The following is a 24981-nucleotide window of genomic DNA, read 5'->3' as shown; positions in this document are numbered from 1 at the left end:
TTACAGGTCTGAAAGGAAACTACAGCCACCTATCTCCACAACTTCCATCTCAAACACACCAACAACAGCCAAGCCTCCTACAGCTGACTCCAACCCATTGGGTTCACAACCTCTGGTGATCACTGAAAAAGAAGTGCAAGATCTATTTCACAGACAAAGCCAGGAAAAGCACCAGGGCCAGACAAGATAACTCCTTCTTGCTTAAAAGTCTGTGCTGACCAACTGGCCCCCATCTTCATCCAAATTTTCAATAAATCACTAAAGATGTGCTATGTTCCTTCTTGCTTCAAGCACTTTACTATCATCCCAGTGCCAAAGAAGCCCTCCATCAAGGAACTGAATGACTACAGACCAGTTGCTCTAACATCTGTAGTTATGAAAATCTTTGAAAGACTAGTGCTGTCCCACCATCACGGATCCGCTGTTAGATCCATTGCAGTTTGCATACCGAGCAAATAGATCAACAGATGATGCTGTTAATATGGCTCTACACACCTACAACACCTTAAATCTCCAAATACCAACTCAAGGATCCTCTTTGTAGACTTCAGTTTAGCATTCAATACCATCATTCCAGACATTCTTCTAACTAAATTAAACCAGCTAGCGGTACCTGAACACACTTGTAAGTGGATCATAAGCTTCCTAACAGATAGGAAGCAGCAAGTGAAAACTAGGCAGAATCACATCTGATACCTGTACAATTAGCACAGTTCCCCCCCCCCAGGCTGTGTGCTTTCTCCACTTCTCTTCTCCCTATATACCAATGACTGCATCTCAAACAATCCAACTGTTAAAATACTGAAGTTTGCAGATGACACAACAGTGATTGGTCTCATTCGAGACAACGACAAATCCGCATACAGACAGGAGATTGTACAACTTGCCTCATGGTGTAACCGAAACAATCTGGAACTGAACACACTCAAAACCGTAGAAATGGTGGTAGACTTTAGAAAAAAACAACAACCATACTATGACCTCTTACAATACTAGACAACACAGTATCAACAGTAGAGACTTTCAAATTTCTAGGTTCTATTATATCACATGACCTAAAATGGACACCTAACATCAAAAACGTCATCAAAAAAGCACAACAAAGAATGTTCTTTCTGCGCCAACTCAGAAAGCTCAAACTGCCCAAGGAGCTGCTGATACAGTTCTACAGAGGAATTATTGAGTCTATCATCTGCACCTCTATAACTGTCTGGTTTGGTTCTGCAACCCAACAGGACAGACAGAATTCAGAGAGTAATTAGGACAGCAGAAAAAACAATTACTACCAACCTGCCTTCAATCGAGGACCTGTACACTGCACAAGTCAAAAAGAGGGCCGTGAAAATATTTAGACCCCTCATATCCCGGATATAAACTGTTTCAACTCCTTCCCTCAAAATGACACTATAGAGCACTGCACACCAGAACAACTAGACACAAGAACAGTTTTTTCCTGAATGCCATCACTCTGCTAAACAAATAATTCCCTCAACACTGTCCAACTATTTATAAAGTCTGCACTACTATTACTATTAATCTTCTCATCACTCCTTATTGCCCATCACCTCCCACTTGTGACTGTATGACTAACTTTGTGGCTTGTATCCTTACGATTTATATGGACTATTTCCTAATATGATTCCCCTATGACTATTATTAAGTGTTGTACCTTATGATTCTTGACTCTTGATGAATGTATCTCTTCTTTTATGTATACTGAGTGTTTGCACCAAGACAAATTCCTTGTGTGTCCAATCACACTTGGCCAATAAAAGAATTCTATTCTATTCTATTCTATTCTATTCTATTCTATTCTATTCTATTCTATTCTATTCTATTGTATAAGACTTACAATATTGGACTTCTTAAGTGTTTCTTCAACCAACCAACCAACCAACCAATCAACCAAAAATTCCTTTGTATATCATATATCCAGGATTTTAAAAGTATTGTTAGTACATAGTTCTCAGGCTGGAGTAGTTGCCACTTTTATTTTCAGCTAAAGAATGAAGAGAATGTGCAAACCCTGCAAGACTCAGATAGAAGAGCAAGGAGCTGTTATGACCTTTTTATAAAAATAAATTTTCTGGCCTCCCAACATCCATTGTTTACTTAAGGATTAATATTCCTTACTTAAAAATGATAAAGTTATCACTTTCTTTTTCAGAATTTAGAATGTGCTAAATTGAGTATGTCAGAAATCCTATTATTAATTAGCTGAAATGTTTTATCATATTAATCTTAGTTCAGTTATTTAATACAGACAATTTCCAGCTGTCTGTATTTCCTTGCTTTCTTTTGCTTTTCTCATGTTCCACATGACCTCCTTATCATGCTTCTGGGGTGAGTTTTACTTTTTTGCCATCTCCACCTCCTCATTATTTCAAGTACCTTTAGGTGTCCTTGAACTCACAATCCCTACTTCTGTTTTTGCCTTTCCTATTACATGTACAGTACAATTCTCTAAGTATATAGCACTTTGAAGGCACAAAAATGCAAAAAAGATAATGTACTAAAATATCCCCTGGCTCCATTACTCAAAAGTCTTAAAATGTTTTGACTGAATTGAACTAAACTGAACAGTTTTTGAAATAATATTACATTCTTTTAACCAATACCAATGTGCTGGAAATATTACAGATCAGGTAGAAAATTTTAACCTATCTTTCAAGCCATTGTCAGCTCATGAATTAATTAGGGCTTTAATTAGGGCTTCCGTCGGAACCCTGACAGCCATTTAATGTTGTATCAAAGTGACCAAAAAAGAACTTTGTTTTCCTTTTCAATATACTGTACACATCAGGGTTGTGTCTGACTTTGGGGGGCTGGGGTGGACATGGCCAGCTTGATGTCACTTGTGTCAGTGGCAACTGTGGTCCGAGCGCTCTGTCAGTGAAAACAGGCTCCCAAGCTCCGTTTTTTGGCTCGGTCGGCCTCCTGTAGCCTGCTGCCAGCGAAAATTGATCTCGGGGGGGGGGGGGTCACAATCCTCCTGAGCTCTGTTTTCGGACAGACCTTTGCTGTTTACAGGGTGGCCCCATGGGCCAGATCTAAACACCCAACGAGCTGAGTCCAGCCCCCAAGCCTTGAGTTTGACACCCCTGATCTAGTGATTAAGGTATCAGGCCAGAAACCAGGTCACTGTGAGTTCTACTGTAACCTAAGCAGGTTGGATAACTTTGGGCCAGTCACTTTCTTTCAGTCCATGGGATAGGGCTTGGATGACAAGCAAGTTGGTCAATTCCTGTTGCAACCAAATGACTGGACCCTGAAGTTACAGGAAAACATTAGAAAGAAAAAAACTTTTAAAACTTTTAAATCTAGAGATTTAAAAATCATTAACATATATTGCACTGCTGGGAAATTAAATGTCTCATTTTTAACAACGTGAACAGATACATAACTACATCTCTTTTTCAAAGAATAAGAGAATTCTTTGGCAGAAAATAATTTAACACAGGAACCCAAATATTCCTATCAAAACAGGCAATGAGTACAACTGAACTGGTATATTATGAAACAGTGGAAATTTCATAGTTCCATAACTAAGAAATACAGAATCTTTCTTTAGCTTTTATTTTTTAAAAAAAAAATTATGGAGCTCACTCTCAGATTGACCCCACAGTTACTTAAACTATTTATACGGCCACCTATCTTTCTGCAAGGATTCTGGTTGTCTAACAGTAATTAAAAAAATAACAAAACAATAAAAGATTACAACAGTGTACCAGAGATCCAGATAAAGTCTTTCAATCTTACAAACAGATGGATAACAATAGGACTTCACCTGGTTCCTAAAACTTAAAATATGCTGGCATAAAATGTGTTGCCAAATAGCCAAGTCCTACTCTGCTTTAGTAACAAAACTAGCTAGTGGTTCTGTCCTATAGTTTCAATCCCTGTGGTATTTGGTGGGATAAGTAGGAACAATTGGACACTGGAAGACTTGCAGATAATCTGATTCTATGCCAGGTAGAACTTTCTGAGTAACAACAATCACCTTGAATTACACAGAAACTTTAATGCAATGCAGTATATTTTGCCAAAAAGTGGCAGTATATGTCATATCTTGATGTGTTCCAAAGCACCTTCACTGATGCATTCTGGATCAGTTGCAGCTTCCAAATCCTTTTCAGACTAGTTCCATGAAGCATGCATTACATTTATAGCCCAAACAGGAGGTGAAAAATACATGAGACTATTCTTGATCCAGAATTGGGTGCAATGGGCAAGCAAGATGATTTTGTGGAAAGGCCCTCCTAGTCACAACCGTTACATACTTCTTAAGCAGGAGCTGTAAGTCCATGACAGGTCCTAAAATTTTGCACTAATTCTGACTGGAGGAGTAGCATCTCATTCAGAATTAAAGATGGAACGTATTTGCATCCAGGAGGCCTTGGGATCCAGAGCCACTGAAGTCAGCTCTTTTCCATCCCGACTTCTTCAATCTCCAAACTACGGGAAAGAATCTTGATGGCATCACAGGGTGGTTTGAGGCAGAAATGTACACACGAACATCAATGTTGGTTAGTGATACTTCAACCCATGCCAATGGATGAACTCACCCAGCACCTTTATGTAGATGTTAAATAGGAGACCGAGGAAAGAACAGAGTCCCAAGGCACCTTCTGAAGCAGCAGTTTAGAATCTTTTCCCCTATCTATTTTGACTGGCTCTGGAGAAAGAAGAATCAATGTAACAGTGTGCCTCCTAACCTAATCTCCTGAGTTAGTCCAAAAGAATATATATTTACTGAAAGCCACGGATAGATTAAGGAGGCAAAGAGGGATACATTACCACCATTCTGATCCCACCCAAGGACATCAGTAAACATAAGCCAGAGTTTCCTGGCTAACCAACATCCTTGTTCCACCATTGGTGACACACACAAAATCTGGTTCAACGCATATCTAAGAGTTTTTTTCTCCCTTCTCATAGAACAATTTTTGCCAGAAACAAACTCCGTTATGAGGTGAGCAATAATGCATGTCACGGGACTGGGATCTATATAATTTCTAATGGCCATTTTAGGCTGCTACAAGGTTGTCCCCCAACAATTACAGGGTACTGCCCTCTATGGCTATTTTAGCATGTGACAAGACAACTCAACCCCTGGCTCCTGCAGATTACCTGCCTGCTTTATGCTTAGCCTATACTTTTCAAAGTGCTTGTCAGGTTTTACATAGGTTTCTCATGTACATGAATTTAATGCTCTTTTGAAGAGTGTTAGTCCACTACTGCACAGTCACTTTATATAAGAGAGTGAGAGCTATATTGGTCAAGTTTTATTGGTTTTGTTGACAATGAGTGCATTATAGGTTTCCTATTGCTTCTGCTGACAATGATTTTTGTGTAGATGTACCTCATACTGTTTCTATTACTGGGACTGGGAAGAGAATATCATTTTGTCTACACCACAAGCTACTTTGTGTTGCCAGTCATGGCCACTCACTGCCAGCACTGCATTCATTCTCTTTTGAAAGAATGCCGAGCCTGTATCCAAAAATAGCTGAGCTGACAGACTGCAGGAGCAGAGGAAGAGTACAGAGTGGAAGTGGAAGGATTTCCCCAGATACTTTGCAACCTCTTAGGAGGCAACACAATAGGTGGCTAAATCCATCATTCAAGGCACATGCTAATGTTTGTTCAGCCATACCCCATCCACATGAATGATAACAAGTGTTGTTTCTCCCACAGCCAAGTAGAGGGGAAACCAAGGAACGGGAATCCAAATGTGGCTTTCTTAATTTGTCCTGCTTTAAGACTGTAGGGACGGAACCATTAGCTGGCTTCATTACCAAGGCAGATAAGGCTTGGCTGGTTGGCAGGACATTTTACACCAGCATATTTTTCTGCTAGCTCATGGACTTGTACACTGCATTTCAATGTGGCTGTCTGGCTGTCTTTAGTTTCTCTTTAATTTCCACATGCTATTATTATATAGTCAAGTAGCCATTTATACTTTTTGTTTGTTCTTATTATCAGTTAGGAATTACTCAATGAAGGACAACTCAAAACATCAGAAATTAATTTCTCTGTAGGGTTCATTCCTGATTATTAAGAACTCACTGGATAACAAAGAGGGGAAGAACATAAAAGAACTCTCTAGATTCTAGAAAGACGATAAATTTTCTTTAACTTAGGTTACTACGCATCCACTTGACCTCTGGAAATTCTGGCTGGCTCCTAGATTTATAAATGTTTTGCAACCCAGATCAACTTACTATACATTCCTGGGAGCACCATAAATAAACAAGAGTGTTTTCCAGTAACAAGAAAATCCATGGGACCAAAAGCAAACCCTTGTTTTTCCACTTTTAAAAGGGCATAGGGTATAGTTTTAAATTCCTACTCTATTTTCAATCTTCTTCATAGGCTTAATAGAAGCTATATCTAAGTACATTTTCATATATATATTTTTGGGGAAAATAGGATATTGTGAATAAATCTAAAATTCATTATAATTAATAATAATAAATCTAAATTTCATTTTTATGAGATTCATAGTCATAAGCTTTGAGTTTCTCAGAGTGGAAGTTAAACAAAAAGAAAGGAGAAGTAAATAAAATGCTAGTAAAATTAATGCTGAGGAGAAATGAAGCAACATTTTCTGAGGGGATATAATGGGGGCAGTAGACCTTCTCTCTTTGGGGAATGCTATGCTTTATCTTTATTAAATACTAAATATTATTAGATACAGTATTAGAAAAATACCAATAATCACCAACTGAAGGTCTTAAAAGAAAATCAATGCATCACCTAGATCAGGGGTGGGCAATTAATTTCTGTCGGGGGCCACATGGAAAATCAGATCTGCGTTCGAGGGCCGAACCAATTTTATAAAAGGCCATTATAGATAGACAGATTCTTCCCCTACGAATAAACAACTGTGTGTGTGTGTGTGTGTGTGTGTGTGTGTGTGTGTGTGTATGAATGTACCCCCTCAGTTTACACAAGTTGACCACTTATAAGATAAAAAATAAACGCCCACCCCCCAAAACATAACTCCTCCGGTGCCCACGGATAAACTGTGAACCACCAATTAGTAGCAGGGCTGACCCTCCCTCTTGAACCAACGTCTAATTGGGGGGAGCAGACCGGCCTTCAGTCTCTTACAAGAAACTGCTGGCTAACCCTGCAAACCGCTTGCCGAGGTGTGTGTGTGTGTGGGCTTTCGCCTGCCTTTCCCCCCGCCCGGCCAGTGCCCATCCCGCCGCCGCTTTTGCCGTTAAACCGCGAGTCCTCCCGGGCACTTGGGAAGCCCGCTTGGCAGAAAACATCTGCGCACCTCTCCCAGGACCTGCCCGCTCCGCCCAGCCAGGACGTCCACCACCGAGCGCGCCTTGGTCTGGCTGCGAGGTCCCGGCACCAGTGCGCTGAGGGCGCCGCTGTTCTCTCCCATCTTACCGCAGGGGAAGGTCATGGAGGGAGGTGTGAAGCGCCTGCTGGTGCTCGGGTCTACGGGAATACGCATCACAACAGCGGGCGTTAGGGGAGGAAGGAGGCGGTGGCGGCGGAGCTGCTGCTGTTGCTGCTGGCTGAGAGGTGAGGGAAAGGCGCGCCCAGGGCGCAGCGAGCCAGATGCCCAAGAGCGCACGGCGGGCTGCTCCGAAGCCAGGCGCGGGAGAAAACCGCCCCAGCCCCCCCGCGCAGGTCGGGCCCTCGCCGCCACTGCCAGTCCTGGCCGCTCCGGCCGCCAGTCGCTCCTTGGGGCGCAGCTCTTCCCGTGGCCCCGTTGCGCTTCTCGTGCTCCTCGCCGCCGGCAGTGCTCGGGGCTCCGCCTGAGCTGAGCGGTGGGAAGAGGCACGTCGAAGCTGCAGCGGCCGGCTCAGATCTCTTGGTCCCGGGGAATCCCCCTCCACCGAGGTGCCTGAGCCTCAGTGGAGGGGGATTCCCCGGGACCAAGAGATCTCAGCCGGCCGCTGCAGCTTCGACGCGCCTCTTCCTGCCGCTCGGCTTCGCCGTCCCATGGCGCTGGGTTCCAGAGCGCAGCCCCAAGGTCTGCCGGCCGTGGTGGGGAGCCCGGAGCTGCTCAGCGGGCGGTTGGCCGAACCCCAGAGCGCCCCTTCCAAATCAATCACGGCTCAGGCGAAATCAAGCGGGGCTCCATCGGTGGCGGCCGCAAGGGCAGCGTTCGGGGATCCTTCTCCCTCAGTCATGACGGAGGAGCGGGGAGGCGAGCCGGCAGCATCCCGCACTCCTCCCGGCTTGGCGGCTTCTCTCCCCGCGAAGGGACTGCGGCGAGACCTCAACAGGTTTCAGCTCTCTTCGCTCTGTCGGGCTCCTGCCCCCATTTCCTGCTCCGCCTGACAAGCCCGCCAGGCGCCCTGCTCGCTCTCCGCTGCCCGCCCTCTGCCTCAACCGCCTCCTCTCGACGTGTCTGAAAGCAACCGAAAAGTGGCCGCGGTTACATACGGACCAATCTTCGGCAGGCCGGATTAAAAAGACCAACGGGCCGGATGTGGCCCGCGGGCCGTAGTTTGCCCACCCCTGACCTAGATACTTACAACACTGCAAGCTGGGGAATCTGTGGTCTAAATTTACTACTAAATCTAATCAGATTGTCCATTGTATGGAGTTATATGTAAATAATTTGGTAATGTTCATACTGTCAAAAATGAAATTAATTTTAAATTACATGTTAAGTACATAATCAATGAAACCTAAACTATAATGATTTAGGGAAATGAGGCTGTCCATATTTCATAACTTATTACAGCTTTGTCTACAGGATTCCTAGCTGGATACTTAGCCTTTGGAATTTTTAACTTAACGGTACATTGACTTTTTTCAAAGAGGTCAAAAATATAGGTAACTGGGAGGGTTCTAGCATAAAACATAATATTTAGGCCATTATGAAAAAATAATTCCATGTTGTAAGATAAGTTTTTAAAAAGCAGACACATATCTTAGCTTTTTGTTTGGTGTTTTAGCTTTCTAAATAATAGCAATCTGATAATTTAATTTTTAATTTTTAAAAGACAATGATTGCTTTAGGAATCAGATTTGTTTGACTAGAGTTTCTTTGGGAGTGTTTTTTTTATACAAAGAGTATTTACTATACATACCGTATTTGCCGGAGTATAAGACGACCCGGCGTATAAGACGACCCCCCACCACCACCGGAAACGCCCTCCAGAAATCCCCGGGGCTGCAGCGGCAGGGCGGAGTGCCAGGGGCCATGGGAAGAGCAGGAAGGCTGCAGCCTCGGGTGGAGCGAGGCGAGCGGGATGAAGCGGAAGCGACGCAGGGGATCCGGGAAGCCAGAGGCGCCTTCGCTGCGTCCAACAAGCATCCGAAAGCCGGCAGTGGATATACCGGCGTATAAGACGACCCCCCCCACTTGGAGGCATGTTTTTCGGGGCAAAAAAGTCGTCTTATACGCCGGCAAATACGGTAATTTAGTAATGAGGCAAATAAGCTGTGCTGTAAGGATTTAAAACAATGGCTCCTAACTATTTGTTTTGGGTATCACTAGTCACTCCATTAAAGTCCCTAAGGCCCATCAACTTAAAAAAAAAACCTAGTTTTTACATGCAGTTTATTTTTATTCATTGTTTATATTTCTCATAACATTGAAATGATGTTTCAATAATGGCTACTATTCTAACTGTAAGATACAAAAGAAATAATTTTAAATCATTAATAATAATTCAAATTATTGGTGAAAAATCATTGGTGATATTCAAAAATAGCCCTCTTGACAAATCTCACCTTAGAGTGAAGTAACACAATGCAATATGTGCTTATCTCAGTTGTTTTAAAAAAATCTCTAACAACCTTAATTCAACAACTGCCCAAACTGTGGGTTGCATGCTTGATTGGAATTACTTTAAGTTATATGCTTGCTTGCCACTTCACATCCTACTAATACTTTTAATTGAGACAAAAGAAAAATAACTTCATTCAAATGAATTATCTATAACTAAATGGGCATCAGCTATTTCCTAAATCCCAGAGACTAAGTGCAGTGCTCTACAGGAAATATTCTAGCTTTCTTTAAAACAAGAATAGAAAGCTACCACACAGCTTAAGGTTCAGAATTCCAGAGTTCTAAATCCATAGGCACAAGCAAAGTAGAAGCAGGAGCAGCTAAGGACATAAAAACTGCTTCCAAAAGAGCTTAGCAACCTGATACTTGTCTAAGAAAATGTAACCACTAAAGTGCCAAGTCAATATTTACAATTTATATTATATGATTCTAACAAAGTAGGTTGTATCACCACATATATTGCATTAGTTTTCTAGTCATAAAACATGCCAAATTTTGTAATTATTAAAAAAAAGCATTTTAAGATAACTATTAAGATAATGCAATCCCCAAATGTATGTATGTATGTATGTATGTATGTATGTATGTATGTATGTATGTATGTATATTTGTTTTCTTATGTTTTCACGGGAATTTATATGTATGGTATTTAGCTTTGTTCAAGTATTTTCCCACATCATTGTAGTTGTGCTTTTAAAGTTATAGCGACGTTTCGGCAGAATCTCATCTGCCATCATTAGGCTTGTGTATTGAGTTCGTCTTAGTCGTGTGTGTCAGGCTTTCACAGCCGTTTCTGTTTTAAATTTGGTGCTAGCCTTGTGCTTTGTTAGAATGGTTTTTTCTTCATCCTGATTGGTTGGGAGTCTTGATCTGTTTTTATTGGTCTTGGAGTTTGTTGTGCTCTGCTTGATTGGTGTTTCTAATGTCTTCTGTCTGTTTTGTAGCTGTTTTTTTATCTTGATTGGCTAGCAACATTGTGTTTTGTGTATTGGAGGCTTTCAGTGTGGCTATAGCTGGCCATTCACCCAAAGCCAAGCCACGCTGATTGTCGGGTATGTGCCACGCATGTGCAGGGGAAGACGTGTGCACATGTGCAGAGGTGTGCAGTGCGGGGTCAAGCATGCATGCGCAGAGGCACATGGTGCATGTGCAGGGGAGTCAAGCAGGCATGCGCAGGGGGGCAGGGGGAGTTGTGTGCACATTGCATCATGGGTGCAGGCATGTGAGCGAGCGCATGCATGCACACTTTTGACATGCAACGTGGAAAAGGTTAGCCATCACTAGTTTATAGCATACTATTAAATACAACTGCAAATAGACTTCAGCTTATCACATCATCCAAAATGCCACTAGGGACGTGAAATAAAGTTGGCATGCTAGATAGATCAAATGTTTTGAAATGTACTTAAGACAATGGACTAAAATTGTATATATCTTCTATAAAACTAAGAGTGCTGCTGTGAAATTGCTAAATTGCTTTTCTAAAGACAATTATAGTATCATTTATTGCAAACTGGTGCATGGATTGCTTGTTCCTTATCTCTTTAGTAATCAGGACATACATAACATAGCAAAGCTTTTTTTTAAAGTCATCTGTAGGCATCTCCAAAACAAAACTTGAAACATAAATAGTAACAGGCGATCACAGACAAGAATCATTTATGTAAAAAAGTGAAAAAGTTGGAATTGATAGCCCTATTTTTCTGACATTCTTTTAAAACTACATTTAGTTTTTTAGTTTCTGATTTGCTTTTTTACCGAGTCAACAGCAATATAAACATAAAACTAAGGTTAAAAGGAAAAATAAACCTGGGAGAAAAACAAAAATGAAAAAAAGAATATTTATACAACAAAAACCTATATAAACTTTTCACTCACTCCTTGTATTGAACAAATTTATACTTAAAAAAGAGGATGACTAAGGAATGGGGAAGGGGGAGAGAGGGAGGGAGAGGGAGAGAGAGAGAGACAGTGCGTGTGTGTGTCAGGAAACAAATACTATTTCTACTTTTTCCAAATTCCTGAAATAATTGTTTAATGTTAGAAGGATGTATCCACCTGAGCAGCAGGACTTCTAACACTAGTTCATTAGATTTACCATTATTTAAAATTCTAATCTTAACAACAATTAAGTTTGTTGAAAGGCATCAGAATAATATTTCGAATCCGATATGCCAAAACCTCCATCATGTTCGTTTATGTTTGCCTAAACTTATTTTTTTTTAATAATTATGGAAACAGGAAAAAAAATAGGAATAAGCAACAGAAGGGTTTGTAAAAAATCAAATGTTATTCCTTTGTACTTAATGTAGTACCATTTAAAATGTATAATTATAGGCTGGCTCTAGATTAAAACTATATAAACTAGTTGTTCAGTTAATTACTATCCACAGAAATTTTTCCATTGCTAAAAATGTATTAACAAGTCAATAACAAGCATACAAATTAGTGGCACTATTTTACAATAACTTAATTTAAATCAACTATATTTCTTATATGGAGAGCCAAGTATAAATCTATACTATTAATTCTAAAACCTAGATGTTAACCAGTGTCTGGCAAATAGAAATAGAATTCAAAGGCAAGCAAATTCTTTATACCCCTGAGAACATGCTAGTGATACAAACATTGGGGTGTAACAAAGCAATATAATGGAGGAGAGGTTATACTCTAGATTCACAATTGAATTATGCATTGAAATATTCTGTAACTAAATACTGCTGTGAAGGCGAAGTATCAGCCTATATTTGCTGAGTGGGAATGAATAAGGGAAGTATCATTTGCTGCTCAGCATATCTTTTTAGGAGAACATCTATGATTAATTGCCAAAGAGATTATTTTATGAAAGGGATAGAATGACACAACAAGAAGGTGACAGTTTCCCTAGAGTCCCATAAACTAATAATGTTCTCCATCTTAGTAAATAAGAGGGAACTCTCAATGAGATCTAAGTAGATGCCAGCACTTGATCAAATTATCATGGTTTGAAAGTTAAGCAGGAATTTGGATTAAGGCTACCAAGGAATTTCAGGGCTAAAGGTTGGACTGGAATGTTGAAAAAACATGGAACAAGGCAAGAACAAACCACTGCTAAAACAAACCACTGCTTCTTCAGAGCTGAAGAAGCTTCTTGGATGAGAAGTGAAACGACTTCAAAGAAAAACCAGAAAGTCTACAGTTGCCTCTTGAAAAAAAGCACCGTTGGGACATTGCTAAAGGTCCACATGGATATATTGCTATAATCAAGCCCAACAAAGGTATTTACTTTTACTCTCTGATAATTCTACTTTTTCTCTCATTTCATAAATAATGTAATAACCTATGAAGTCAGTAACAAAAAACTCAAATTATTCCCTGGTATTCATTCCTTTTCTTTATGGAGGTCAACATTTTGGACAAAAAGGAATGTTTGGAATAAATTAGAGATTGCAGCAAAGAATCAAGGGATAATGCAAAAAGCAGGCCAACAGCTTCAAGGTGCAATTAAATAGAAAAGTTGACAAATGACATCTGTGACAAGTTGATAAAGTTGATACGTAAAGAAATAATTCAATTTCCAAAGGTTTGTATTAAATGTGGTAATGGAAGCACTGGCATATTTTAAATAATAAATCAAAGGGCATCCAGGATATAAAGTGGCTTGCGCTGAACACAAATATTATATATGGTCAATATATTCTGTCTTATTGATAATTTGGAATGTTCCACGGAAAAATTTATTGATATCACCCCATAAAGATTCCAAGCCAGAGTTCTGTTTGTACTACCAGTGGCATCGGAAGCGAGGAATGCAAGCTCGCAGCCCCGCTCCAAGCTCTCCCTGTTGGAGGGCTCCGAAAGGAGCCATAGCCACCCTGTAGGGGTGGTAAAGCAAAGGGGAGCACCTTGTAGGTGGAGGAGAGCTGTATCTTTCCCCCCCAACTCAGAAAATCCCTCTCATCCAAAGACGAGGAGCAGCGGCAGTCAACATGGCTGCCATGAAGCCGGTGACAACTAGAACACCTAAGAAAGTGCAGGAGCGAAGAGAACAGTGAACAGAGATTGTTGCTGGATGAAACAATTCTTTTTTTTCTTAAAAATTACCCCAAGGAAAACAAAAAATCCCAGAGAAGAGATTCTAAAAATATAAACATTTAAGTGGTGAAAGAAAATACTTTTAATAAAGAAATGTATGTTGAAAAGTAAATCGAAAGCACTAGACTACCAGAGTATTGAGCAAAAGCTGGAACTAGCTTATCTAAATAATTGACTTTGTTTTGAAACAAATGGCTTTTGATTGAAATTAATACTTGCTGGGAAAAAGGTAGCATGGAAATTTGAGGAGAGCTCCATTTACTAATGACTGGAGAAATTTTGGACTCTATCTGAACTAAAGTGAGACCTTATTGTTTATTTCACTTGTATTGCTATTATGACTGGAGTTGAAGGAACAGCTATGAAATGAGAGGACTTTTTAATGAGATGTTTGTTGTTCCGAAATATTAATGATTCAATCAATGATATACAGGTGAAACTAGAAAAATTAGAATATCGTGCAAAAGTTCATTTATTTCAGTAATGCAACTTAAAAGGTGAACCTAATATATGAGATAGACTCATTACATGCAAAGCAAGATAGCTCAAGCCGTGATGTGTCATAATTGAGATGATTATGGCTTACAGCTCATGAAAACCCAAATCCACAATCTCAGAAAATTAGAATATTGTGAAAAGGTTCAATATTCTAGGCTCAAAGTGTCCCACTCTAATCAGCTAATTAAGCCATAACACCTGCAAAGGGTTCCTGAGCCTTTAAATGGTCTCTCAGTCAGGTTCAGTAGGAATCACAATCATGGGAAAGACTGCTGACCTGACAGTTGTGCAGAAAATCATCATTGACACCCTCCATTAGGAGGGAAAGCCTCAAAAGGTAATTGCAAAAGAAGTTGGATGTTCCCAAAGTGCTGTATCAAAGCACATGAATAGAAAGTTATGTGGAACGGAAAAGTGTGGAAGAAAAAGGTGCACAAGCAGCAGGGATGACCGCAGCCTGGAAAGGATTGTCAGGAAAAGGCCATTCAAAAGTGTTGGGGACTTTCACAAGGAGTGGACTGAGGCTGGAGTCAGTGCATCAAGAGCCACCACACAGAGATGGATCCTGGACATGGGCTTCAAATGTCGTATTCCTCTTGTCAAGCTGCTCCTGAACAACAAACATCATCAGAAGCGTCTTACCTGGGCTAAAGAAAAACAGAACTGGTCTGTTGCTCAGTGGTCCAAAGTCCTCTTTTCTGAAGAGAGCAACTTTTGCATCTCATTTGGCAACCAAGGACCCAGAGTCTGGAGGAAGGATGGAGAGGCACACACTGCAAGATGCTTGAAGTCCAGTGTTAAGTTTCCACAGTCTGTGTTGATTTGGGGAGCCATGTCATCTGCAGGTGTTGGTCCACTGTGCTTCATTAAGTCCAGGGTCAACACAGCCATCTACCAGGAGATTTTGGAACACTTCATGCTTTCTTCCGCAGATGAGCTTTACGGGGATGTTGACTTCATTTTCCAGCAGGACTTGGCACTTGCCCACACTGCCAAAAGCACCAAAACCTAGTTCAATGACCATGGGATTACTGTGCTTGATTGGCCAGCAAACTTGCCTGACCTGAATCCCACAGAGAATCTATAGGCATTGCCAAGAGAAAGATGAGAGACATGAGACCAAACAATGCAGAAGAGCTGAAGGCTGCTATTGAAGCATCCTGATCTTTCATAACACCTCAGCAGTACCACAAGCTGATAGCTTCCATGCCACGCCGCATTGAGGCAGTAATTGCTGCAAAAGGAGCCCAAACCAAGTACTGAGTACATATGCATGCTTATACTTTTCAGAGGTCCGATATTGTTCTATGTACAATCCTTGGTTTATTGATTGCATGTAATATTCTAATTATCTGAGATTGTGCATTTGGGGTTTTCATGAGCTGTAAGCCATCATCATCACAATTATGACAAATCACGGCTTGAACTATCTTGCTTTGCATGTAATGAGTCTATCTCATATATTAGGTTCACCTTTTAAGTTGCATTCCTGAAATAAATGAACTTTTGCACGATATTCTAATTTTTTGAGTTTCACCTGTACATGAGAAAATGGAAAACATTTTGCAAAGAACAATGAATAAAGACCTAACTGCCCATGAACTGGTGGAAACAACAGAAAGATTAGATGATACAGACTACTCAAGCCAGCAAATTGAATACAAACAAGGAAAAATATGGATCAGAACAATCAGCAAATGAAGCAAAAGCTCGACTGAGAGGAAGACCAGACAAATGGCAAGCAAAAAGATAGGAAAGAATAGATGACTTGGCTACATCAACAAATAAACCAAGGATTGGAGCAAAAAATAGCTGATAAAGACTGAAAAAAAACAACAGACAAAGTGACAATTAGAAAGACAGGAAGATACTTTTGATAAGGAGATTGGGACATGGCCAGACATCTGGGAGAATTGGCAGTATAAGATTGTACTGGGAGAAATGGTTAGAATGAACAAGAAAGATATAGAAGAAGAAAGAGATAAAGATGAGGTGTGGGGGAGGCGAATTGAAAAATGGATAATTGAAGCACTACAGAGGATAAGAGATGATGGATAGAAAGAATTGCCCTTTAAATATTAAAGTAGCGGAGTTCCGGTCTGCAGCGCTTCGGGGCAGGCAGGAATCCGCGACTGTGCATGGTTTCTGCCTGCGCTCGCTGCCAGAGTGCCCTGAGCCACCCGGCTTCAGGGCTAGCCACCTCTGTAGAAGGTGGCGAAGATAGGGGGGATCTGGCGGGGTCGAGAGATATCGCACCTCTCTTCTCTAGCCGGCTAAACCCCCTTTTCCGAAGGCAGTTGAGCGGTGGTCAGAAATGGCCGCCACATAGAAGCGCTGAGCCGGAAAAAGAAAATGCAGCAGGAGTTGAGAAGAAGTGAAAGTTTTTTTGCTGACCGGGACAAAGCAACAACGAAAGTACCCTGGAACTTAAAATTTGCGAAAGATACATCGTTTCCAGAGATTTACAAGCGGTGAATGGAAGTTAAAAGGGAAAGTCCTTTTTTTTCACTCTCCTTCCTAACGTGACAGCGAATAGAAATGCATGAGAAATCAGAAAAACCCGCATTGGCACTAATAGGTAATTAAATGCTAAAGGGATAAGGATTTCTGAATATTTTTTTAAAAATTTTTTTTGCTGTAAGTGGAAAGGGAGAGGAAAAGAATTGGAGCAGGATTTGGAAGTAAGGAGGAGATTGCCTAGAATCTTAAAGAACTATTAAATACTAACAAGACTTCTAAAAGATATATTTCAACTGGAACTTTGTAACTAAACAGTAACCCCAGAAAGAGAAAGTGAAGAAAGAAGAAAGTACTAAAAGAAACAGCTTATTTGGATTGTTTGGTGACTTTGGGACTTTTGGGAATTATCTTTGACTAAAAACACTTGGGTGGTTGTTTTGGAAAAACTTTTTCTTTCTACAATGGCATCACTTGTGGATGAATTGAAAATTGTATACAAAAAATACAAAGAAGAAGAACAAGAAGGGAAAGACTCTCTTGGCACTCTTTTTCAATTTTTAGAAATGGCGATTTGCACTTATGAGAAACTGATTGCGCAACATGATTGGGACAAAGAAGAAGCCATCTTTGATGAACAAGTAACTTTATTTGGGGAAGAAAGGGAGAAAGAGGAAAAGAAAAAGGGGACTTTAAGACTTGAAAAAACAACCAAAAAAGAGAAAAATAAGGTGAAAAGTGGATATAATGTTAGAAAACAACAGAAAGGGGGAAAGCAGAAGAAGAAAAGGGAGGTGGAGAGACAAGGGGGTAAAAAGGGCAGGGAGAAGAACAAGCAAGGGAGGAAGGGATGAGAAGCCTTAATGGTGGGGAGCAAGATGTAAAGAAACAAGATTCATTTAGAGATAATAGGTAAATTTAAATTGAAAAGGGGATTCTTCAAAGGTACATAAGATTGTATTCTTATATTTGTACTTAGAAATAATGTTAGAAAATTGGAAACATGTGATCAAAAAATGGGATAAAATATTTAGTGTAACTTAGTGAAATTTTTGTGAATAAAAAGAAGGCAATGAAATAAATGAGAGACTTGAAGTAGGAGGAAATGGGAACATTTTAATGATACAATGATTTAAAATATGTGATGTGGGGGGGGAATAACTATGGAAAGTATAAGTGTTCCCATAAAAGTATGATATTCAACTGAAAAGTAACGTGTAAAATGTTTAAGATATAAATGAATATTAATATTAATGATTAGATTTGTATTGGCATTGATAGTTGTTTTAATTATATTATATACTTATAATTTTTTTTCTTTTTATAAAATATAATGTGTAATTTTAGAATGTACTAAACAGAATCCCAATGGAAGTCATGTATTATATTAAGTATTATAAAGTTAGGGGAAAGAGTTAAAGGCGTCACACTCCAATCAGTGTACAGGAGAAGTTTTGTTTAAAGAGAAAAGAGAAATAGATAGCTGGAAAAACAGACAAAGAATAATAAGCATTATGATTTGAACTGAGATGAGATAAATAAAATAAAATTAAGAAAGTTAAAAGAGGCGAGAAGCTATATAGAAAATGGAAAATGGTAATAAGATATGGAATGGTATGTAAAATGAACATGAATTTGAATTTGTGTCTGTACGAAGAGATGTAACCCGGGATCAAGCAGCTTTCAGAAAAGATGTTTTATGTTTTTATGTTTTATGTTTTGTTTGTGTATTGTCTTTGAAAATTAATAAAATTTGTTTTAAAAAAATAAATATTAAAGTAGCTTGATTGTAAGCTGAAAGAGGCAGAAATAAAATTAGATAGGAGAAATATTAGGATATAAGCTTTTATAGAATAAATAAAAAAATAACAAAGATTAGAAGTTTACAGATGTTAGGCATCTTTTTTTCTATGTATGTTTAAACAATATAATGAAGATTACTTAAATTTGATAAATGTGATATTAGGCTTTTTTTTTCTTGTATGTATGTTTAAAGAATATAATGATGATTACTTAAATTTGAAAGATCTCAATTCTGAGGGATTTACAATGTCACCGAACTGAATACGTCTTTTCTGGTTTGGTTGCCTATGTTTTCTTTTTGGAATAAATTCAGCAAACAGCCTGCTCCCAAATTTTTGTGAATGCAGTACATAAACTTTAATAAGGAACAATTAGAAACTGCCTATTAACCGAGTCTTTCAGGTTAGTCTCCTTCAATTATGAATGTTCCTGCTCTTTCTGAATCTCTGCATCATGTAGAAATAATGTCTCTGTCAATATTAAATTGAGATATTATGAAAACAGCAAAACAAATCAAGCAAAGAACTACTAAAAACAGAGACAATATAAGAACTAAGGACAAAAATCCATTCCACAGTTAAAAGAATTCACATGCTGTCTAAAAGATTATGATCTTCTGTAATCAGAAGGTCAACAATTCAAAGAAAATTTCATCAGCCAGGTGGATATTCCAAATATTGCTACAGAAATGCACCTACTTGAAATAATATCCTACAGTCAGATGATGATGAAACAGTGAACAGAGTTCTGATTAAAAAAAAACTTCAGTTGACAAGAACATATACAATGCCTTGGTTTATATAACATTAATCAGTTCAGTTATTATTTTGAAGCTTAATTTATCTTTGAGGTGTCTGTCTGGCTAGCTATCTACCTGTTTAATTTACTTGGGTTAAAATAGTAAGTCATTTATTCTCATACATATTATGAATATACAGGATACACAAGAATAAGTACGTTCAGGACTCTAAATTATAAAATCAATGAATGAAAAACCATGAAACTTTTAAGATACTTTGAATAGGAATTCTTTTTGTAATATGGATTTATTAACAAAGCAGAAACAGCAATCTCTTCTCTGTGAAGCATACATAAATTTAATTCACTGTGTACTCTTTGGAGCTGAGGTTTATTGTTTGCTTGCAGATGTTTCATTAACGGATTAGGTAACACCAGTAGTGGCAGCGAGAGGGTGGGCTTTGCTCTCTGTTTATATATAGTAGTTTGCCCTGCAGTGTTGGAGGAGGTGTGGTTTCTTTTTTTGGTCAATAGTGCCTTGATTAGGGTATTGTTTTCTGCTTGATTGTTAGTTAATCCCTACTTATCGGGGTATTGGCTGCTGGAAAAGACTGTTCTAGTCTTTTTGTTTCCTTTCTAGCTATTTTTGTCTCTTTTGAATGCAAATAGGGTTTATCTCTATGTTTAGCTAATTTGATTGCTGATTGATGGCCAATCTGTCTGAATACCAAGCTTCCAGGAATTCCCTAGCATTTTGGAGATTTAGCTTGATTTAAGATTCTCAGTTTTCCAATTGAAACTATGGTTGAGTCTGTCCATGTATTGCGAGATTAAGGAGTTTTCATTGTTTCTTCTGACTATTAGTTGGTGTTCATGCACGTGTTCTACAAGTCTTCTGCCTGTTTGCCCTGCATAGTGGCTGTTATAGTCACTAAAATGTTGTGAATGACTAATGCCTTTTCTTCTTGAGCTACCTGGCCTATCCTGAGCTACATATATTCTCCTCTATTGAAATTTAAATCAGTTTAAACTAAACAAAGGAAGGCCCAAAATATCAACAGTGAAATTACTGGAAGTTAGACCGTAGAATTATACAATAATATTAATACAATAATAATAGTACAATAATACTATTTTTACTCCCTCTTTAAAATATTTATATATCACTTCATATTAAAAAATATTCAAGCATATACAGTAAGTCAAAATAATAGGCTAAAATTGTTATTTTTATTAATTGAAAGTTGTCTATGAGTCTCCCTTTAAAAGAAACCTTTAAGTTACAATTAAAACTGCAATTAATAATAAGTTGAAATAATGAATGGACATACTTTATTAAAAAACAGAGAACTATAAAATAAAACTAGCCAGATAAACATTAAAACAGTAACAGTACAAAAATCACAGCAGCAATAATTATTTACTGATCATTTATTTATATTAATTATTATTAAATTAAATTATTAAAAAGCTAGAGAAAACAAAACATTTTCCTGGTATCAGGAACACAGTGGTCTTACTAGAATCTTCTTAATGATGCAGGGATTACTCCTCAAAAATTGATGCCAGGCCAAACGGGAGGGCTCTGTATTGCAGGTGCTTGCCCTCATAACAGAACCTCAGGAATCGACAGTGATCTGGCTGAATCAGTATGTGCAGTTAAGCCTCCGTGAGATCTATGGATGTCAAATAATCTCCCTCTCTGACACTCTGTAGAATGGATTGCAGAGTGTGCATTTTGAATTTTCAGTGTATCAGGTAACCATTCAGTCCTTTTAGATTGAGAATTGCTCTCCATCCCCTGAGCTCTCTGGAATGACGAATAGAGTAAAATCCATGCCCCTGCTGGTCTTCTGGAACTATCTCTATAGCCTAGATAGCCAGTAAATGCTGAATAGCTGCGTCCATTAGATTTCTCTTGGTTGCATTGTTCAAGATTGGGCAATGGATAAAGAACTTCGGGCGCCTGGATCAGAATTTGAGTGATAGACCGGACCTTGTCATATCTAATACCCAAGCGTCCATTGTCGTCTGCTCCCATTGGTCTGCAAAAAGACTTAGTCTGCCACCAATGGGAACTTTGGTATCGTAGACCCTTGTGGTGATGGAAGGAATGGTTGCCCATTCCTTGAAAGGGCCACTTGTTTTGTGGTTGGGGCTTGTTCTTGTCCCAGAACCCCTGGGATTGAAAGTCCTATTTCTGACTGAACAACCCTTGAGCTCGCTGAAAGTTTGGTCTGTAGTAAGAGGAAAGAAAGGACCGCCAAAAAGATGGTGAAAACCTGCTATCAGTTCTCTGCGATATAGAAGACAGGATCTTCCATCTGTCTCTGGCTTCTACCAAGATTGGTTCCAGTGGGGCCCCAAACAGCTTGCCACCTTTATATGGAGCTGACACCAACTTCCATCGTCGCTTGGTGTCAGCCTGCCAATATTTGAGCCACAGGAGGCATCGAGCTGTCATTGCCAATGCGATGGCCCTGGAAGTGAACCAACTAATTCAGCATGGCATCAGCTGAACACTCTGCCGCCGCAATCACCTTATTAAAGTCCTGATGGGTCCTGACATCACTGGCGGGCACCCGCTCCTGCATCTGGCGAAGCCAAATCAAAGAGGCTCTAGTGAAGAAAGACACTGCTGTAGCGGTCTTCACAGCCCATGCAGCAATCTGGTGTGTCTCACGCAATGCCAGCTCGGATTTCTTATAGTCTGCCTTGAGAACATCATCTGCATCATTGAGCGTATTAGAAGACATTGCAAGCACCAGTACTGGTTTGTCCACTTTGGGGAGTTGTAATGTGTCTGCCAGAGGCGTAGCCACATTGTAAATTTTTTAATCAAAGGAAATGGCACTTGGGTAAGTTCCTGGCAAGATGGAACAGATGGAATCACCTCCTCCTCCTCCGTTGGTTCAGCAAAAAGATCACTTGGTTCTATAATGCCCAGAGCAGGATCTGGCAAAGCAGTATCCAAATCCAATCTAGTCACGTTTTTGGCCTTAAAAAATAGTGACCTAAACAAGTGAGGCCTAAACGCCCTTTAAAAAGTGGCTTGTCCATGGCCCTCCTGTCATCCTCTGACAAGTCCTTTTCAATCTCACCTTCCTCTATCGAGCTCTTAGATTGACTATGGTCAGAAGAGACCGGAGAATATCATACTTCAAACTGTGATGGATCTATCTAAACTTGACAAGGAATCCCTTGGCTATGTGCCATAGGAGGGCCTTGTAATACAAATGCTTACTGGCAACCTTGCTGAATGCCTGTTGCGTAACCCCGTTGCGTAGCCCCTCTGAACTCCATCTTTGTACTTACTGGGGCATGGGCTAGTCATACTCACTCACTTGGCAGAGCTCTGCTGCGGTCTGAATAAAAGTCACCTCTGCTGGAGGGCTCATTCTCTTTCTAGATAAACTTTCCTGCTGCCCAGGTGTTATAAATGCTGCAGGATTGATAGGACCCATCTATAAGGGTGCCCTGCTGTGGGAAAGATCTAACACTTCCCTGCCTTCTGGGGCCCAGCCTTCGGATCCTGAACTATCCCTATGACTCACTAATTGAGATAGATCCAAAGGTTGTCCCACATGAGCAACTGAAGGGATATTGTCCTCCATTAAAGGACTCAGCTGCCTTAGCCTCTCCTTTTCCCTGGTGGTCTTAGCGAACTGCTTCTCTAAGGCCTCCTGAAGCCTGTGCTCGGCCTTCTCCTGAGCCTTAGAGGTTCTTTTAGTGGCAATAGCCTTGGCCTTGCTCTTGGCAGCTGCTTCCTTAGCTATTCTACTAGGCCTAAAGGAGGTTCCCTTTGACCTCCTTCTGCCTGACTGTGAGTGATCCAAACCTTGGGAGGATGAAAAACTGGCATTAGGATCTGTCATTTTGAGACTACTCTATCTTCCTAAACAAAAAAGTTACTCAAACAATATCTAAAGAACTAATCTTATTCCCTAGACAAACTAATCCCACTAAAGACACTTGGGCCTGGTCTCACCACCTGATGTCCTTCTGGTATGGCCTCAAATCCTCTGAGCCTTCTTCTCCCCAACCGTCTAATAAGCTTCTCATGCGGTTGAGGCAAAAACGAAACTGCCCTGGCCTGCTCTCCTCAACTGGCAGGCCTCCAGGGAGCTGCTTTAATCACCGCTGCTAATCCACTTACAACTCAGGAATAGTGTCGGTAACAACTTCTTTCCTCGCGCTCCACAGCTGAACTGCTTCCAAAAATCAAATGCGCAAGCAAGCAGCCAGGCATCTGTTGCTGCTTTTCCGGTCTGGAACTGGCCCCCTGCTGTTTTTGTGCCTTGCGCTAAACAGCTGATCATCAGCTTTTGCAAACCACGCTATTGCTGCTCTGGCACCATACTCCCTAAAGGGCAGACGGTCCGGAGAGCCTTACCTCCTCCTGCGGAGCGCCTCCAGTGCTATCTTGGGCTGCACTCCCTTAAGAGGCAGGCAGCCCACCAGGCACTTCCACCAGCCAACTCCAATCACGGTTCCCCTGCGATTGCTGCAGCTGCTGATTGCTTAGGGGAACACCGCTGGGTCGCAATCTTCAAAATGGCGGAATTTGCCCAATTCTGCCTTCAGCAGCATTCAAGAGGTCTTCCAGAACAATGGGCTAAAGCCCCAGGCCTCAGCACACTGTGAAACTGCTGCCTGTTATCTGTCTTCTCTCCAGTTTATTCCCTGCCAATTTATATAGTAGTAACTTTAAATCCAAAGCTTCCAGGGGAAACTTTGGAAGAGCCTAATAACACACATCTGATTGAGCAGTAGACTGAGTTGAAAACTGGAAACCGTTAGGAAGAGGCATATCCTCAGTTTAAACAACTCAGTCTAAAGAGCAAGCAGACCAGTCATCCCACACTGTTTGGATCCTATCGACACCACTCTGGAGAATAGAACTGTCATCATCAGGCAACTAAAAGGCAATAAAAATATAGCCCAGGTGTCACTCAAGGGACAGCATTCAAAGTCAGAAGACTACCACTAAAAACCCTGCTCTGGATTAGTTATTCACATTTGACTATTGGAGAGCACCCAGAATAAGTAAGCTCTCTGAAGATGACTTCAGGAAGAGAAAGTGTATTTCCTTTTAAATATTGAAAAAAAGCTTTATAGATTAATAACAGCATCTTGAAATTGGGGCTGGAATTGGGAGCCAGTAAAAATCATAAAGAACTGCTGAGATGTATGAACTCTGTTGTAAACACTTGTTATCTCTATCTTTAAAAAGCTTTACTTGTCAGCTACTTTAGACAGGTATGAATTATTATTTCCTTTGGTTCTGCAACTATTTTTGCAGATCAAAATAAAGAAAACATATTCCACTGTTCATTTTTTCCTTTTCTCAAAGTCTCAGGTAAATCTTATCTTCATTACTTCTGGATGATATTGAATTCAATTTGCAATTTGAGCTAAGAAAATCCAAAAGATTATCCCATTACATTTAAAATTGATTTTATTTCAGTACCTTTATTCAGTTAAGTTTCAAATCAAGTATCTTTATCACAGTCTCTGGCCAGCCAATACAGTAAGAGAAAAAGATAATTTTATACAACAATTTGTTGTTGGGGGGGGAGGTCAATGAGGCAATAAAACAACATATCTAATTTAAAGTATCACACAACTGTGTGACTTGG

At 39.9% G+C, this 24981-nt stretch overlaps 1 protein-coding gene across 1 annotated transcript in view; it reads right to left on the bottom strand.

The window, feature by feature from the left end:
- The window catches only part of CDYL (chromodomain Y like), a 163702-nt gene that overhangs the window by 38119 nt on the left and 100602 nt on the right, over positions 1–24981 (bottom strand). The gene's annotated exons all lie outside the window — the stretch shown is intronic.

Source organism: Notechis scutatus, chromosome 3 (assembly GCF_049901735.1).
Source record: "Notechis scutatus isolate UNSWTSFEM ecotype Mainland chromosome 3, rNotScu1.2, whole genome shotgun sequence".
NCBI lineage: Eukaryota > Metazoa > Chordata > Lepidosauria > Squamata > Elapidae > Notechis > Notechis scutatus.
Note: the sequence above shows the minus strand (reverse complement) of the source record. Positions and strands in the feature narration are given on the sequence as shown.